Below are 15054 nucleotides of genomic sequence, written 5' to 3'. Positions count from 1 at the left end.
GCTCCCTGCTCAGCAGAGAGTCTGCTTGAGATATTTTTTTCTCCCTCTCCCTTTATCCCTCCCCCCCCAAAAAAATACATAAATCTTTAAAAAAATATAAAATGTTGGAATTTAAATAAATAAAATTAAAAATAAAATTAAAAAAACAGAAAGTGTTCATCTATTGCAAAAGAGACAAATGCACTGAGTTGTGATATGTTTATACCGTAGACAAATAGCATGGAAAACGAATGAACTGCAAACATGTGTAGCAAAATGGATGACTCCTGCAAACATAATGTAGGCAAAAGTAGTAGACATTAAATATACATGTCATGATTTCATATAAACTTCATGAATTTGCATGTCATCCTTGTGCGGGGACCATGCTAATCTTCTCTGCGTCTTTCCAATTTTAGTATAGGTGCTGCCAAAGGCAGCACATATTCATATAAACTTAAAGCTGGGCAAAACCAATCAATGATGGCAGAAGTCAGGACAGTGGTTCGGTCACCTTTGGGGAGGAAATGGTAGCAGTGATTTAAAATGAAGCCAGTAAGGTTGGGCAGGGACAGTTGGAGTGAACAGCTGGAGAAAGGCTGGCTCCTGATGATAGAGCTGGAACCCTTCACCCAAGCACACCTGACTCTACTTCCCTCTACTGCTGGACCTCTCAATTCCATGAGACTTTAGTTTCAAATGAGTTGTTGCCTTTTTGTACCAGTCTTGACCTCTGACTGAAAGCCAGCTCCTGCCAGAAATGGAAACCTGGAAAGATGGTTTCTCTCCAAGTATGAAGGTGAGAACAAAGTGGTCTACAGATCACCTAACAGAGAGAACTTTCAATCCAACTGTGGGAAGGTTCTATGCTTCTATGGGCCTGAGTTTCCTTATCTTTGAAAGTAGAAGCTTGAATAGGGATGGGTCTAGTTTGGGATGTGGACCGGATTTGGTGTAGCTGCAGGAAGTTAATACTGCCTCCACCAATACCTCCAAACCTGCTCCGTATCTTACATCCTCCCCCTCGAATAACCAATTCGTGGGACCAACAGACTCCTCCAGGTTTAACAGAACAGCCTCATTTTTAGATATTAAAAGTCCAATCTGAACTAATATGAAAACACCTATTGTGCAGCTACATCAAAACATCTCCCCTTATGTAATGGGTTGAATTATGTTTTCCCAAAAAGAGATATGTTGAAGTCCTAACCTTCAATATTTCAGAATGCAGCATTATTTGGAAACAGAGTTGTTGTAGATGTTATTAGTTAAGATGCTGTCATGCTGAAAGATGATAGGCCCCTGATCCGATGTGACTGATGTCCTTATAAGACTATGTGAAGACACAGGGAGAGAACGCCATGTGGTTGTGTTGCAGAGAAGGCAAGGATGTGTCTACAAGCCAAGGTATGCCATGGATTGCCAGTGACATCAGAAGCTAAGACAAAGAAGGGAACAGATTCTCCACTGGAGCCTTGGAGAGAGCATGGCTCTGCAGACATCTCGTCTTCGGATTTCTGGTCTCCAGAACTGTGAGAGAATGGATTTTTGTTGCTTTAAACCACCCAGGTTGGTGGGTCTTATGAGGGCAGCCCTAGGAAAAGAATGCACCTCCCACCGCTCAGGCCTGTTCTGCTGTTCCTCAGACCAACAGTAGGGAAGGGGAAACGAGCACTTACAAATGAAAGTGGTCACCTGATGGATGTCTGAGCTTTCACTGCATGCCTTTCCACAGTACACCGCTCTGTCTCTAATGTACTCCTGCTCTCCTGCCCTGGCAGGCAGGTCCCTGACCAACGCCACTGGAAAGAGCACTGCCAGGGATCTGGACCACACAGGATCTGATAGATCTTGGGTGGTGGGGGCGGGGAGCAGTTACGTACTTTGTTCATTCTCCTGCTTGTTCTTTGGCTGCTATTGGAGAAAGTGAGTTCCAAAGCATGGATGGGGTTAGAGAGTCTTAAAAGAGACAAAAGAAGGTGACTGTGCCGCTTACACAACACGAAGAACTCAAAAGCTCTTCATCCATCCTGGCACTGTCTTATGGAGGGCCTGACATGCCCCCATTAGGTTAAATAGTTATATGGGCAGGGTGGAGGGAACATCTTATTGGATGACCTAGATGAGGGACTGGCTGGCGTTTTATTTTTTAATGGGGTGCGAGCTTTGGCTGTGGGACCCCAAGCAGACCGGAGGGGAAGGGGGAGAAGTCATGGGAGCAGCAGGCATCTTTGGTGGTGAGAATGATTCTGCGAAAGGAATCTAGAGAATCAGAATCCTGGCAGGGATCTGTTGGCAGATTAAGTTGGAGAACTTCACTTTTAGGTGAAAGAAAGGAGCAGGGAGGCTTGTTTTTCTGGAGTTTGCCAAATATGCTCTGGGTGGGGGCCGGGGGGCTTCAACTTAACTCAAAACACATTTCTTGAACTCCTAGTAAGCTCAAGATACTACACTGAGGTTTAGCTACTAAAGGATGATCCTAAAGGATGAGTAGATACGGCCCCTGCCCTTGAGATGACCCTTTCCATCCAGTAGGGGAGTGTGAGTCATATTCCTAACTCAGGATGTGAGGCAGAGTGAGAGAAGCACCACTGCAGAAGTACAGACAATAGCTCATGCTTACAGTGAGTGCTCAGCACGCACTAGGCACGAGGCTAAGCAGTTTACGCCTATTCATTCTTTTTACGCTCGCCACCACCTCCTTGTGTTATTATGATCCTCATTTTACAATGAGACCAGAGAGGTTAAGTTACCTGCCCAAAGAGCACAGTCAGCAGGCAATCTGGTGGAGATCTGAGTATCTATCGATCAGGAGACATCCTGAGCCCACATGCCACATGCTGAACTAACTCTTGCAGAGTATTGCTCCCAGCTGGCAGGAGTGGAGGAGCTGGGACAGCTCCAGTGGCAGAGCATGCCCCCCGAGAGGCGCTCTGAGGCAGGGGTAGGTAACACGGGCCCTCCAAACTATGCACAAGGGAGGGCCTCCCTCTTCATGCTGGGACCCTAAGTGTTACACAGCATCTAAACATAGCCTGCCTAAGACAACACCAGTAAATAAATGATCAATGGCCAAAGTCCCTTCTATCTCCAAGACCACAAATCCACAAGGCTTAGAAAGCAAAAGCCATGGGCCATCAAGGAGCCTGTGGTCCCTCTTCCACAACAAAGAAAGCTAAGAGGTCCACGGGGCCTCTGTGGAAGCTACTGTATGGATGAATCTGAAGATCAAATCATTGAAGTGACCAATCTGTGACTTTAAGTAATAACAGTCGACATAAAAAAATTGTTCATTTCTGACCCTTTGTCCAGTGTTAACCCTTCCAGGTAAGTGTTACACTAGCAATCTTTTTACGTTAGAGGATTTCATAAGGTGTGGGGGTGAGGAGAAATGCAACATCACCTGATTTTAAAAGTGTGGGTCAAATATCCAAAATGCATCGATGAAGATCATCGGGCAGAAGGAAAGACACAGAAAACCAGAGACTGTGACTCCTCTTCGGTGCCGTTTGGTCCAAGACCAGCTCTGGTTTGAGGAGGGGAAAGGAACTGTTAATTCCTTATTTTTCCTCCTGGGTCGAGGACCCAGTACCACCACAGGGCTGACATTAGCTCCAGCTCTTTATTTAGTAAAGTGAAAACTCCACGAACATTCTGGCACTAGGAGACAGGAGTTGGCTCCTCCAAACAGAGACCTCTGCTATTTAGGGACTCTACAAAACAGAAAAAATGTGTATTACCAAATAACTATTTAGAGAAAATATTGAAAAAAAAAGATCTAGAGAGAACTGTTTGTTTTAATATGGTCTGTTTACAATGCATTATTACTGGACTGCAGAGTATGTGCTAACGGAACAAAAATGCATTTGCATTTTTTCAGGGTCAAAATAGCCATGTTCAGACAGCATACAGCAATCTCTCTCACAGTTATTTTTCTTCTCTTTTTCTGGCATTTGATAGATTCTAGAAGTTCATCTAACTTGACCTCTGGCTAAACTGCCATTATTGCTGTGAAAATATATTCTCCCTCAAATGAGGCCTCCTTTTCAAGTAAGGAGTCAGTTTCTCCAAGCCAATGGTCCTCAAACTTTAATCTGCACCAGACATTCCCAGGTTTGGGAAAGCACACATAGGGTCCCATCCCTAGATTTTCTGATTTTGTAGGTCTGGGGTGGGGCCCAAGTATTTCCTGCCTTCCAAGTGCCCAGGTGATGCTGATGCTGGTGGTCCTAGGACCTCACCCTGAGACCCGCTGGTCATGGAGCGCTGAGATGATCCAGAGATGAGAGTGAGCAGGCTATCTGACTGTCCTTGGGAGAAATGGCCCTTCCTTTTCCTCCCCGTGATAACAAGGCAGAAGACAACTCTCTGGTGCCCATGAAAGGACAATGAATACTGCCAGAAAAACAGAACCAAGTTAGAGATGAAGAGAATCTGATTCTGCTGGCAACGTTGGCACCCCTGCATGGAGCTGAACCCCAGCCTTAGCAGTTATGCGAGTCAATGCATTTGCTTTTTTTTTGCTAAAGGAGGCTGGATTGTTTATTGTTTGAAAGAAAAGAATCCTGAATCGGTCACCTATTATCTGGATGTTTACAGCACAGGGTCCTTCCACTTCTTTCATTCTCCTATCCCTCACTGTTGCCAAGGGAAGACCTCTGGCACAAATAAGTTATGCTCCCAAGTCTACTATCTATTCACCTAGTTTTTTCAGTTATTAACCCAACTCAGGAACATCTTCCACTCATGCTCACGCTACCTGACTCCCAACTTCATTTTTCTGGCTTAAGCATAGATACAATTATACACTTCTCTGCTTCACTCCCTGGGTTGCTCTCACTCTGAAGCACGACATCATGCAAATATATGTCAAGGGCAGGAACACTGAATATCACTTTATCTTATTCCTATAAAGTTGAAGGGCTCTGACTACTATGCTTTGCACTCTTGATTCAATCTACTTGGTCAAAAACACTAGTAAAGTTAGCCTTTGAGTATCTCCGAGGTTTCTACAATAGCAAAGTTTCATGACTGATCCAGAGACCCGTCTAGCCAAACCCTATTGCTGAGAACATCCTGGTACATCCTAGAATTTGGGATAATTACCCTAGCAATCTTGCCACATGAATGGGTGTCCACAAAATGTGTAAGATCCCAAGCACAGTATGTTGTGTCCTGGAGGGACTTGATAAACATGAAATTTGATTGTCATTTAATCATTAAATAAGCATGTCCTTAGTGTCCACAAAATACACGGCATTCTAAATTCATAGTGGCATAAAAAACAAATACCATCCTTTATCTTAAGGAACAATGCAAATTAATATGAAAGATGACCAAAATACTAACTAAACAGCGAGGAAGCATGAACAAAGGCAAAACTATTAGTTTTTTAACAAAGTGCCAGAGCATATATCACCAAATCAATGCATTATTCAAATATCCTAAAGAGCCTCCCACTGTTTACTTTGTGATTCTTTTTTGGAACTGTCTGCACAGCCAACCTACACCATTCATATTTGTGGCAGACACAGCTGGTGACCTACCCCGTTCGCATTTTATCCCCACCATCAGAACCCCTATTTTGGAAGTGAATGTGCTCCTATGCAGGCTATAGATCATGACTGGCCCGATCCAGTTGTGACAAGCCTATCCCCTGCTTTCCCAGCATTCTTGCAGACGAGATGGCAGTATGACCTAGTTCTGACCAGCAACACTAGAGCAATTCTTGGTTTTCCTGTTAAACAAGGAACACTCTGACATAACTCCTTATTCTTCTGCTTTATTCCAGCCTGGAACATAGGAGTGATGCCTGAAGGTACCCCAGCCATCTTGTGACCCTGGGGCAGCACCCACTGAGTGAACAACCAAAAGAACTGTGCCCGATGCCAGCCCTGACGTCACAGAGCAAGTGAAAGCCATGCCAGCAGCCTGAAACTTCTTAACATGTCAGAAAAAAATGAATCCGTTTGCTTTAGCTACCCTAAGGGGATTTTTATATTACTTGAAGCTGAACACAATATTGTAAGTGATAGAATGATATAGTCTCATTATTTTTTCTAAAATAGGTTCCATGCCCAGTGCGGAGCCCAATGTGGGGCTTGCACTCACAACACTGAGATCACAACCTGAGCTGAGATCAAGAGACGGATGCTAAACCGACTGAGCCTTGCAGGCACCCCTGTAGTCTCATTTTTTATTAATCAGGTGGATCCAGCAAACACATTCCCCAAACTTTAGTCCAAATCTCTTTAGGCCGTTCCCAGAAAGTATACCCTCCCTCAAAGTATACTGAGGGCAGCAAAAGGAATATTGGCAGCACTTAATGCAATTTTACAAGAAATTTTGAGAGCTGTTTTAAACTATGGCAATTTTGTGACAGTGAGAGGCACCACTAAATGGAATGACACCCCTTTGGTTAATACATTTCATTTGAAAAAGAGTCATGTGAATCCCACCTTATATATGTTATAACTAAAACCAAACGCTGATTAAAGGCATAGTAGGAAGGTCAAGGAGTAGAATTGTTAATTACCTTCTTAGCTTTAGCTCAGCTTTCAAGAAAAATATTTAATTAGCTTAAAACCATCTGTGAGGGGTGTTGAGTTAAATTTGGACTCTGGTTCATTTTCATTCTCTCTCTTCACAGCAAACGTTGAAAATCATTTTGGGGTTAACATCCAGTATAACCTGTGTTTTAGGTTTTCACCAGGAGATTCTAAAACTTCACTAGATGAAGCTAGTTTGATGTTTTATATGCTTTGTCACACAATTTTATCCTAACCTTGTGGTTCTTTCTTTTTATTAGTGTGGAAATTGAATTATTTAGTCACAGATATTTTGGAAAATACAAAATGAATTTTGAGGATAGATCACTCCACATTCCCCTCAGAGCTATCACCAAGGAGTAATTTTTCAAATAACAAAACAGTAGAAAATTTAGAGTTCTGATGGCAAAGAATGGCCTTAAATAAATTCTGGGAGTGGTAGAGTCATATGGAAACCTTCAAATAACTAGAAAAAATATCAGAGTATTCATCTGATCTCAAAATGCAGGATAACTAAGCATAAAATTAAAAGAAGAAACTTTAGGGGCCCTGGATGGCTCAGTCGGTTGAGCAGCTGCCTTCAGCGCAGGGTCCTGGGATTGAGCCCCACATTGCGTTCCCTGCTCAGCAAGGAGTCTGCTTCTCCCTCTCACTCTACCCCTGCCCCTGCTTGTGCTCTTTTTCTCAAATAAATAAATAAATAAAATCTATAAGGTTAAAAAAAATGAACTTTGGAAGAAATTAATAAATATGACTGCATTATAAAAATATTTAAACTTCTATATAGCAAGAATTACAAAAATTAAGAATAATAACAAACTAGGAAAACAACTTGCAACAAATAAATTAGTTGGGAGAAAAAAAACCCACAATATGGTATTATAATCAAGGAAAGGACTAGGCAAGGCCATACATGTGAATTAGAGCTGAGAAGAAAAAATACAAGTTAGCAACAAGCGCTTGTTTAATAAATGCCAAATACCGGGATAGGGCAGTGACCAAGAAGCTCCACCTCTGATAAAAGCAGGTGATAAATTTGCTTCGACGTGGATGGAACTGGAGGGTATTATGCTGAGTGAAATAAGTCAATCGGAGAAGGATACACATTATATGGTCTCATTCATTTGGGGAATATAAAAAATAGTGAAAGGGAATAAAGGGGAAAGGAGAAAAAATGAGTGGGAAATATCAGAAAGGGAGACAGAACATGAGAGGCTCCTAACTCTGGGAAACGAACTAGTGGTAGTGGAAGGTGGGGGTGACTGGGTGCTGGGCACTGAGGGGGGCACTTGACGGTATGAGCACTGGGTGTTATGCTATATGTTGGCAAATTGAACTCCAATAAAAAATTAATTTATAAAAATTTTTAAAAAGGAAAAAAAAAGGCAGGTGATAAGAACAGGTGACAGGTAAGAAGTTTAGATGAGCACCAGCTGATGCATGGAAGTGTTGAGTTACTACATCGTGCCCCTGAGAGTGATAGAACACCGCATGTGAACTGGAATTACAATAAACACTTTAAAAAAAAAGTATGGGGGCATCTCGGTGGCACAGCAGTTGAGCATCTGCCTTCAGCTCAGGGCGTGACCCCGGGGTTCCGGGATGGAGCCCCACGTCGGTTCCCCGCAGTGAGACTGCTCCTCCCTCTGCCAGTGTCTCTGCCTCTCTCTGTGTTTCATGGCCTGGGGGCGGGGGGGGGGGGTGGGGGGACTGTCCGCAGGAGGCAGGTGCCACCTGAGAAAGCGTGAATTAAATACACAATGTAAAGTTAGGTTCTAAGAACAAGCCACAGAGGAACAGAGCGATGGAGCTGAGTGATGGGAAGGATGACATACACTCCCAAATACGTGCAAAAACACGATTAAAAAGCAAGAGGTTTTTAAAGAGAAGTTACCCCATGGAGTTCCCTCCCTCCCTCTCCCGGTTCTCCCCTCTCCTCCTCTCCTCCTCCCCTTTTCTTTCCCCCTCCCTCCTTCTCTGTCTCTCTCCTCACTCTCACCCTCCCCTTCTCGCCTTCCGTCTCTCCCAGCCCCCTCCTCTTCTTCCTCCCTCCCTCTCCCCTCTCTTCCTCCCTCTCCCTATCCCACCCCTGCTCCCCTTCTTCTCTCTCCCTCTCTCTCCTTCCATCTCTCCCTCTGTCTCCCCCTCCCTCTCTCTGAATGTGTGCCCTTGGAAACCCCCATCACCATTCATCCCCCATTTACACCTCCTTGGCTACCAGCCCACTAGAATATATCGAGCTCGCTATAAGGGGCTCCTGTGCTTTCGCTCCGCAGTACTGTCCACGGTTTGGCATGGAGCAGCAATCACTTTGAGGCCTTAGGACATGCCTGAATCAAATCTGTCAGTTACTGAAATAAATTGTTTAGCCTGTCTCACCCTTAAGTTATGGCTGTGCAGAAACCTGTAAAGATGTCTTTTGTATCTCAAAATATCGTTCACTTGCAACAAGTTTCATTGTGTGAATTGTGATCCTCTTTGTATAAAACTGAAGAGGAAAGTTTGAAATTAAGTGAAATGATTTAGGGATCCCTGGGTGGCGCAGCGGTTTGGCGCCTGCCTTTGGCCCAGGGCGCGATCCTGGAGACCCGGAATCGAATCCCACGTCGGGCTCCCGGTGCATGGAGCCTGCTTCTCCCTCTGCCTGTGTCTCTGCCTCTCTCTCTCTCCTCTGTGACTATCATGAATAAATAAATAAAATCTTTAAAAAAAAAAATAAGTGAAATGATTTAGGTAAAAACAGAAATCTGTAAAATCTGCTGTAACCACATTGGGTACATATGTATGCATGTTTGTGAATATGTATGTGAATGTTTGCTCCTTCATAACTTATGTACAGTATAGCCTTCAGGGGTAAATATTGTGTAATTAAAATATAATAGAGATTGGGCTAAGTTATCCAGATTTGTATTTAAAAAGGTAGTTTTTGAAGGGAAGGATATTTCGACTCCAATTAAACAAAAGAATTCACCAATTAAACAAGAGAAAGAGCAGAAATAAAAATTGATATAATACAATAAATAAAACCTCCTGCTCTCGATTTCAGGTCATGATCCCCAGAGCCATGGGATAGAGCCCTGTGTGGGACTCTATGCTGGGTGGGAGACTGCTTAGGATTGTCTCTGCCTCTCCCTCTGCCCCTCCTCCTTCACCACTGGGGTGCACACAATCTCTCTCTCTCTCTCTCTCTCTCTCTCTCTAAAAAAAGATTCTTAAAATAAAATGAGGGGCACCTGGGTGGGTGGCTCAGGGGTTAAACACCTGCCTTCGGCTCAGGGCGTCCTGGGATGGAGTCCTGTATCAGGCTCCCCAAAGGGAGCCTGCTTCTCCCTCTGCCTGTGTCTCTGCATCTCTCTGTGTGTCTCTCATGAATAAATAAATAAAATCTTTAAGAATTATTAAAAAAAATTAAAATGAGCAAATGCTATTAAGCAATATATACAAAATAATTTCTAAATCAAGCAAGTTTGAATTGAGGACAAAGAAAACACTGAACAAGACTAAGGAGGCCACTTTATATTTACAAAGAGTAAAGCTCTTCCACAGTAAGCTCTTCCAGTAATTAATAACTATGCATCAAATAAGAGAGCATTAAAATCATAAAGCTGAACCTATTAGGAATACAAGGAACAAATACATCTGGTAAAATATTTTAATTTACCTCCCTTAGTTCAGGACATATTAAATGGACAAAAGTAATTACTAAGGATAGTATAACAGTAACAACGAAAAGCTAAGATAGACCTAATTGCCAAATATCCAATTCCATAATGTAGAAACAGAAAATAGATATTTGGAAATGCTCACAAAAACTGATCCTAAAATAGCCCACATTGAAATCCTCATCAAATTCCAAAATGTATTGAAATCGTACTTAGTCCTCAGACCTCTCTGTGCAATGAAAGAAAACTTAACACAAAATGTTCACAGAATCTGAAAGAAGGACTTTGATGCACATAGTTTATTTGGGAAACAAGACAAATAGGAGGAAGTAGGGAAAGGGAGAGAAAAACTGCGTGGGAAATGAAGGAAACAGCAGATGTGAGTTTTCCTGGGGACCCTCTAAGGAATCATGAAGTGTGTACCTCAGAACTTTCCCATCTAGGGAAGAGGAAGCTGGGGGATTTATCCACTGACTTCTGTCCTTTGTCAGGTGCAGGGAGCTCCAGAGGCTATTTTATCTGGCATTGCCAACTGACCTACAAGACCTGAGCCACTAGAGAAATACCTTTAGGCAGAAGGGGAAAGTTGTAGCTGGCAGCCGAGAGGGGAGGCTGCTCACGTGCACACCTGTCCTCCAGCTAAATTACTACGTGCTGGGTACACCCTAAGCACCACCCCCCTCATACCTCTGCATAACTTCCTCCTACTCTTGAGTGCTGGTGGAACCAGAGACCACGCCAACCAACAGAATATGGCAAAGGGGATGGGAAGCCACTCCCATGTTGAGGTTTGCTTAGGTTACGTTTTATAGAAAAGGTGAAGGGGTTTTGCAGACATAATTAAAGTCCCAGACTGCTTGGATTTAGTCACGAGGGAAATTACCTTAGGTGGGTCGGACTTAGTAAGGTGAAAAATTCTTTTTTTTTTTTTTAGTTTTTTTATTTATTTGAGAGCGCCCACCCAGCAAGCAAGAACATGAGTAGGGAGAGAAGGAGAAGCAGACTCCATGCTGAGCAGGGAGCCGGATGCAGGGCTCAGTCCCAGGACCCCAAGATCATGACTGAAGGCAGATGCTTACCTGACTGGGCCACCCAGGTGCTCCTTAGTGAAAAATTCTTAAGAGTGACTGCACCATGCTGAAGTCAGAGAGATCCCTCCAGCTGACCTTGAAGAAACAAAAGTCATGTAAAGTGTGAGGTGAGCCCTCCACCAGCTGACTTAGTGACTGTGGCTTTGTGAGATCCAAACAGTGATCTAGGTCTGAACTCCTGAGCCACAAAGGCTGAAAGATAACAGTACCTGTTGTTTTACATTTGTGATGATTTATCACGCAACACAGAAAACTAATATGGGATGTGAGGCATCAACAGTGTCTTTTTCACTGGAGAATAAGTCATAACACCTGATTCTCTGGTCTGAGCATCATCAAAGCTGGAAGCACAGATCATAGATGTTAACAGCAATGAAAACACTATGAAAACCCATGGGTCACACCTTCAGCAGTGCTCAGAGCAAAATTCACAACTTCATCGTCTTATGTTGATGAAAAATAAGAAACAAGGGATGCCTAGGTGGCTCAATCTGTTAAGCATCTGCCTACGGCTCAGGTCATGATCCCAGGGTCCTTGATTTGGGCTGGGATCATGACCTTAGGGTAATGAGATCAAGCCCCACATCATGCTCTGCACTGGGTGTGGAGTCTGCTTAACCTCTTTCACTCCCTCTGCCCCTCTCTTCCTCCCCTTCCTCTCCAAAAAGAAAAGAAAGAAAAAAGAAAAAAAAGAAAGAAAGAAAGAAAGAAAGAAAGAAAGAAAGAAAGAAAGAAAGAAAGAAAGAAGAAAGAGAGAGAGGAAGGAAGGAAGGAAGGAAGGAAGGAAGGAAGGAAGGAAGGAAGGAAGGAAGGAAGGAAGGAGAGAAACTAAATATATTAGGATTCAACTCAAGAAGTTAGGGAAAAAATAACAAAATTAATTTAAGAAAAGCAGAGAGAGGGAATTAGCAAGAAGGGGAGGGATATTGTAGAAAAATAAAATAAGGGGGGCCCTTGGGTGGCTCAGTCCAGATAAGTGGTTGCTTTTGGCTCAGGTCATGATCTCAGGGTCCTGGGATCAAGTTCCAGCTCAGGCTCCCTACACAGCTGGAGTCTGCTTCTCCCTTTCCCTCTGCCCCTCAGCCCTGCTCTTGCTTTTACTTTTTCTCTCAAATAAATAAATAAAATCTTATAAAAAATAAGGAAAAAGTGATAAAACTAAGAGGCAAATTTAGGAGGTAATTCCTTAAAAAGTAAAGGAAAATACAACTGGAAGTGATCCTAAGCAGGGGGAAAAAGAAAACCACATAAATGTACAAAAGATGAGAAATTCACTGAGTTTATTTTCATAAACACAAATGCAGAGAAAATAAAAAGAAGAAGAAACTATTGTCCTTTGCTTGACACAATGCAAATATATTTGAAAAGGTGAATTAAATGAAGTTCAGATAGGAAAATACAAATTACCAAATGTGACTCTAGAAAAGCGTTAGAAGGACACTTGGGTCTAAAGCTCATGTTGGAGCAGAAATGGGTTGATGGCAAGGGCAGCAGGAGGTGAATCTGGAAAGCAGGAAAGGACTCAGAACCACCTAGTAAGCCAGGTAAGCAACTTTAGATTTGACCTTGGTGAATTCAGATTTGACCTTGACCTTCAAGACCTAAAACCATGTGATGTGGAACTGAGCCACTTCCCAAGGAGGGAAGTGATGGGATCTGATTCTGCCCTTTCAAAGGATCACTCTGGTGAAGAAAAGAAAACAAAACAAAACACAAAAATCAAAATGGAACAATTACAGTGGGAAACAGACACAGTTAATAAATAGCCCCCTTCCTATCACAATAAAGTACTCAAGATAATTTCACAATATAATTGCGTTAATCCTTTAAAGTTGAGTTCCGTTTGCCATTTTAATTGTTCAAGACAAAGAAAACTAAGGCTTCCAATTATTTTTATGAGACTGGACGATTGAGAAATAAATACCACAAAGATAGATAAATTTCATTTGTGAACACTGATCTCAAAATCTTACATAAAATGTTAGGACACAATAGGATATTAAAAATTGATGCCCAAAATAAGGAGGGTACATGATGAGATGAGCACTGGGTGTTATAGTATATGTTGGCAAATTGAATTTAAATTAAATAAATAAAGAAAATAAAAAATTGATGCCCAAGGTCAAGTAATATCAGGAATAATAATCAGAAATAATCAAAGAATAATTTGATATTGGGAAATTATTAATATATTTCATTTTATTAATAGCTCATCATGAAAAATTATGTGATCCTCTTCAAAGATTCTTAGAATGGGATAGAAATAGGCAGATATGGATATGGTATGGACATAGATACAGATATAGAAAAGTACACCATGAAACCTGGAAAGAAGGAAGTAGGGGCACCTGAGTGGCTCAGTGGTTGAGCATCTGCCTTTGGCTCAGGTCATGACCGCAGGGTCCTGGGATGGAGTCCCACATTGGGCTCCCCACAGGGAGCCTGCTTCTCCTTCTGCCTGTGTCTCTGCCTCTCTCTCACACAAATAAATAAAATTCAGAAAATAAAAGAAGGAAGTAACTTTATCATTATTTGCAAATGATATGAGATTGCATGCCTAAAAAGCACAAAAGAATGAACTTCAAAACTATTTTTTAATTGAAGTATAATTAACAGTGTAGTGTTAGTTTGAGGTGTACACTATAGTGATTCAACAATTCTATCCATTGTTCCATTCACATCAAGATAAATGTACTATTAATCCCCTTTATTCACCCCTCCCCCTACCACCTCCCTTCTGGCAACCACCAATTTGTTCTAATTAAGAGTCTGGGTTTTTTGTTCGTTTGTTTGTCTCTGTTTTTGTTTGCTCATTTGTTTTGTTTCTTAAATTCCCCATATGAGTGAAATCATATGGTATTTGTTTTTCTCTGACTGACTTATTTCACATAGCATAACACTCCCTAGCTCCATCCACGTCATTCCAAATGGCAAGATTTCATTCTTTTTTATGGCTGAATAACGTCCATTATATATGTATACCACCTGTTCTTTATCCATTCATCTATGGATGGACACTTGGGCTATTTCCTTATCTTGGCTATTGTAAATAACACTGCAATAATAGGGATGCATATATCTTTTCAAATTTGTGGTTTTGTTTTCTTTGGGTAAAAACTCAGTAGTGGAATGACTAGATCATATGGTCATTCTATTTTTAATTTTCTGAGGAACCTCCATACCATTTCCACAGGGGCTGTACCAGTTTGCATTCCCACCAAAAGTGCACTGTTTTGTTTTGTTTTGTTTTGTTTTGTTTTTCACATCTTTGCCAACACTTGTTATTTCCTGTGTGTGTGTGAGGGGGTTAAAGATTTTATTCATTTATTCATGAGAGACACAGAGAGAGGCAGAGTCATAAGCAGACTCCCTGCGGGGAGCCCGATGCAGGACTTGATCCCTGAACCCCAGGATCATGACCTGAGCCAAAGGCAGATGCTCAACCACTGAGCCACCCAGGTGCCCCTCTTGTGTTTTTTACTTTAGCCATGCTGACAGGTGTAAGATGGTCATTGTGGTTTTAATTTGCATTAAAAATAGTTTTACTATTGCATTAAAATAGTTTTTGTAAAACTATTACTAACAATAAAAAATAAAACGGTTAGATAAAAATTAATATAAATAATGGGTTTTTGTATATTAGCCACAAAAAAGTAGAAAACATAATTGAAAACGTATTTCACTTCTAGTAGTAATGAAAAGAATAAAGTAGCTAGAGAATGGTGTGATTTAAAATATGCAAGATCTAGAAGTGCCTTGCTGGCTCAGTCAGGG

At 41.9% G+C, this 15054-nt stretch overlaps 1 non-coding gene across 1 annotated transcript; it reads right to left on the bottom strand.

The window, feature by feature from the left end:
• Nucleotides 1–315: 315 nt before the first annotated feature.
• LOC112647658 (U6 spliceosomal RNA) lies at nucleotides 316–422 on the bottom strand. The gene has a single exon (XR_003128409.1). It is a non-coding gene; the product is annotated as a U6 spliceosomal RNA (small nuclear RNA).
• Between the last annotated feature and the right edge of the window lie 14632 nt (nucleotides 423–15054).

This window comes from Canis lupus, chromosome 5 (genome assembly GCF_003254725.2).
Source record: "Canis lupus dingo isolate Sandy chromosome 5, ASM325472v2, whole genome shotgun sequence".
NCBI lineage: Eukaryota > Metazoa > Chordata > Mammalia > Carnivora > Canidae > Canis > Canis lupus.
Note: the sequence above shows the minus strand (reverse complement) of the source record. Positions and strands in the feature narration are given on the sequence as shown.